The sequence below is a fragment of the Onychomys torridus genome, chromosome 8 (assembly GCF_903995425.1).
Source record: "Onychomys torridus chromosome 8, mOncTor1.1, whole genome shotgun sequence".
In the NCBI taxonomy this organism is placed as follows: domain Eukaryota; kingdom Metazoa; phylum Chordata; class Mammalia; order Rodentia; family Cricetidae; genus Onychomys; species Onychomys torridus.
In genome coordinates, this window is record NC_050450.1 from 5,585,128 (window position 1) to 5,589,760 (window position 4,633).

At 42.0% G+C, this 4,633-nt stretch overlaps 1 pseudogene; it reads left to right on the forward strand.

Annotated features, from left to right (window-relative positions):
- The first annotated feature begins 3,301 nt into the window (after positions 1–3,301).
- LOC118590379 lies at positions 3,302–4,128 on the forward strand (annotated as a pseudogene).
- The last annotated feature ends 505 nt before the right edge of the window (positions 4,129–4,633 follow it).

Below are 4,633 nucleotides of genomic sequence, written 5' to 3' on the forward strand. Positions count from 1 at the left end.
ATGAGAGCAGGAATAGGCAGAGTGCTGGAGAGCTCCCCAGAAATCCACAATGATACATCCTCTATAGACTGTTGGCAATGGTCGAGAGAAAGCCTGATCTGACCTAGTCTGATGATCAGATGGCCAAACACCCTAACAGTCATGCTGGAACTCTCATCCAATAACTGATGGAAGTGGATGCAGAGATCCTCGGCCAGACCCCAGGCGGAGCTCCAGGAGTCGAATTGTCAGAAAGAGGAGGGACTGTAAGAATGTGAATTGTTGAGACCAAGATTGGAAAAGCACAGGGACAAATAGCCAAATGAATGGAAGCACATGAATTATGAACCAAAGGCTGTGGAGCCCCCAGCTGGATCAGGCCCTCTGGATAAGTGAGACAACTGAATAGATTGAACTGTTTGGGAGGCACCCAGGCTGTGGGACCGGGACCTGTCCTTAGTACATGAGCTGGCTGTTTGGAACCTTGGGCTTACACAAGGACACTTTGCTCAGCCTGGAAGGAGGGGACTGGACCTGCCTGTACTGAATCCACCAGGTTTAAATGAATCCCCAGGGGAGTCTTGGCCCTGGAGGAGATGGGAATGGAGGGGGGTCTGGGGGAAGGTAAAGGTGGGAGCAGGAGGGGGGAGGACAGGAGAACCCATGGCTGATGTGTAAAATTAAAACACAAAATAAATAATAAATAAAATCTCAGAAATATATTTTGAAAAATGTAAATAGGTATAATGGCCATGTGCTCCAGAGTCTAGGGATTTGTGTTAGAGCACGTGAAAGATTTCTCAAACCTCTATCTCTGGGTGTATATCTAAAACATGAAAAATAGCAGTCCCGTTAGACATGGCCAAATTTTACCTATATATATTTTAATTGAACTACTGTAACTACAGCAATTTGGTTTCATGGCAATGTCAGTCCTTTATCCAGATTCTTGATTGCTCTTGTCTGTGGAGCCCAAGAAATGGCCAATTAGGACATAATGGAACATCTATAATTGATTACCTAGTTTCACATTGCTATTCTCAAGTACTCTTGAAGTAGGAAATCTGTCAACCCCCAACCTGCCTCTCCTTTTCTGCAGTGTTTCTCCACCAGATTCAAAGTTGATCAATGAACTCAATTCTTGCACAGGTCCCTCTTCATTTATACCTCTCCACTAAAAGCAAGAGAAATTGGGGGTCACTTATTAACTGGTTCATTTTTTTCTTCTTACTAAGTAGTCAAGTCCCAGAATAGAAGGAATTGGAGGACTTTTTTCCCAGCACTGGGCAGCAGAAGCAGGATTCAATGCAATTCTCAATACATAGAATGTAATTGAAAGGAGACATCTCAATTACATAGAATGTAATTAAAGGAGACATTGCTCTACACAGAAATCAATAATATCACTTGAGAGGAAAGGAATAAAACTACTGATTACTTAGAGACATTGGAGAACAGAAACTGATAGAGATAAGAACAGTAATACACTAAATATGATATCAATAGGCAATCTTTACAATGATAGAAATAATGTATTGTTGAGATAAAAAACTTAGCGATATTGATTTTGAAAAAGAATAGGCCTTTCCCTAGTGGAGGGGATGTCATTAATATGAGATAGATTGGTCTTGCTCATTTGCATATGTTAGCTGCTGAGATCTATAATTGGCACATTGAGTTATATTCATTGACCTGTTTCTCAAACCTCTGAGCTGACATAACTGTGTCAAGCAGGATTTGACATATCTGCATAGGATAATTGCCTACTTGCAAGATAATTTTCCGAAACTCTACACTCACACAATCTGGCCTGTGATCATTCATGTGACATAAATTAAAACATGATGAGAAATTATAAAACAACTCTTGCTACCATAATCAAGTCTTTTTTTTATAATAGTGACTCCAGCAGTCTATATGGCTCCCCCTTTAGTGAGCACAATAAACTATTTCTGCTATTTGATCTGGAGTCAGAAGCAGTGCTCCACATACAAAACCTTTTCTGGTGACTGCATTGGATAGTCAACTACATGGCTCAAATGGATAATTTTAAAACTCTGAGGTGGTACAGTCATTAAATTTAAGAATTTTGAAGGTGGAGTATAGAGAATAATGAGATCACTGGCCTGAAGAGCAAGAGAATGGAATCAAGGACACCTGAGACAACATAAAAGAGCTTGTCTCCAAAACATTTTTCTAACAGGATGGAATTTCTGCTGTCCTAGAATTAATATTGACTTCCCAGAGAGAAATCACACTTAGGATATTAATAAAGAAAAAAATACCTTCAATGATAGTATGCATCCATCTCTGGCAAATGCTTAATAGGAGACAGCCTTGACACATTTTGCATTCACCATGTGCATTCATCCTTGTGTCTTTAGTTCAAGCTCCAGGTGCACTTTGAACAATGTAATAGAGACAGGCAACTTGCAGATCTAGTCATTTTGGGCAGATGGGTGAGTTAGATAGCAAAATATTCCCAGAATTGTTTCTTCAACATACCAGACACCAGAGACAGCAGGTCATTCTTTAGTGCTGGGTTAAAGCTGACAGGGAATGAGAATGACGGGAAAAGTGGAAGGTAGTAAAGATAAGAGCTGGGTTGGGGAGTTCTTGCGCAAGCTATATTGTATGTCAGGTAAGTTTCTTAAGGAAAAGAGCATCTTGCGTACTACTACTATGGGGGAAATGGAAGGGAATGGATGACTTCTATAAAGTCAGTAGAAACTATCATACAATGGGACAGACTCAGGAAGAGGCTAATCAAACAGTGCCATAAAGGGGAAAACAGGGCATCTCAAGAACATTACTGAGTAAGCCCACCAGTTGTCTTGGGACTGATAACCATAGCTCCATGTGGGATCTGAAGCCACCCCACCATAAAAGGTCTGGTTCCAGAACATTAGCAGTTCACCCAAACATATTCCTGATCTTAGGGAAGGAGCTCTGTTTATTGTCAATACATCAGGCTCTTAGGGTAAGCTCCCAAAGCCTACGCCCCATGTTATTACTAGCTCTATCAAGAATATTCCTCCTCCTTAACACAGGGCCCAAAGAAACCCTTGCTTGATCGGCCAGCCCTTAACACAACAGCATTTTTCTTTTCAAATAAATGTCACATTGTCCCATCTGGCAGAACTATGCTTTTCTCAAGAAAACTGGGACATTATGGCACACCAGGCCTTAACAATGGTTTTGAGGTGGAGCATACCAGCCGTTGTCTTCCTCCTCCCCACACTCCAGACAGCAGGATGACTAGGTCGTCCGCCCCCGAGCCGAGACTTGTCTCTTATTTAGTTCTCGGGAACTCCTGGACAACATGAGTGATGTAGAGGACAACTTCGAGGACAGAGAGACTCGCTCTCAGTCAAAATCTCCAACGGGAACTCCTGCTCGCGTAAAATCAGAGAGCAGGTCAGGATCTCGTAGTCCTTCAAGAGTTTCCAAACATTCTGAATCCCATTCTCGTTCAAGATCAAAATCCAGGTCAAGGTCAAGGAGGCATTCTCCTAGACGCTACACTCGGTCCCGGTCCCACTCTCATAGAAGACGATCTCGAAGTAGATCCTATACGCCAGAGTATCGTCGACGAAGAAGCCCGAGTCACTCTCCAATGTCTAATCGCAGAAGACATACAGGCAGCAGGGGCAAATCCAGTTTCCAACACTTGCTTGGGTGTCTTTGGCCTCAGTTTGTACACAACAGAGAGAGATCTTCGTGAAGTATTCTCTCGATATGGATGGACCATTGAGTGGTGTCAATGTAGTTTATGATCAGCGAACTGGAAGGTCACGTGGATTTGCTTTGTGTATTTTGAGAGGATAGATGACTCTAAGGAGGCTATGGAAAAGGCAAATGGGATGGAGTTGGATGGTAGAATTCATGTGGATTATTCTATCACCAAGAGAGCACACACGCCTACACCAGGCATTTACATGGGCAGACTGACTCATAGTGGTGGTGGAGGAGGAGGAGGAGGTAGCGGTAGAGGTGAAGGCACGGTGGTAGATGGCGGGATTCTTACTACGATAGAGGCTATGATCAAGGCTATGACAGATATGAAGATTATGATTACCGTACAGAAGAAGGTCACCTTCTCCTTATTACAGTCGATACAGGTCAACGGTCAAGATCTCATTCCTATAGCCAAGACGCTATTAATAATGAAGTGGTTGTGGCCAAGGACTCCCCCTTCCCCCTTTTGATTCTGGATTTTCAAGCTTCTAATGCTTTTTAGTCCTCAAAACAAAAACCTGATTTATTTCATCTATAGTGTGGCCAGTTGTGTTGCTGTTTCCACCTTTGTTAGACTCTTAAAGGTGTAATTGTCATTTAAGTCCTTGAACATCTGAGTAAAAGGAGCCCAGTGTTAGACTTTGTGGTTCTTCTCTGCCTTTACTACAAGGAAAGAATGATCTTTTGAAAGCTTTTGTGATGGATATTGTAGTAGATGTCCTTTTATTAGAAATCTGCAGTTACAACAAACTGCTTTTTATCCTTCTTTGGGGAAAGATACATAACACTTTAAGTAGATCAGTCATGTCAAGTGTGTCTGGAGTGGCACGGGACAGCTGATTAGTTGAGTGTAGAAAGTTTGAAGCTGTAGGAGAAAAATATGAAGAATGTAACTTTGAACCTAAAAAATTGTCAC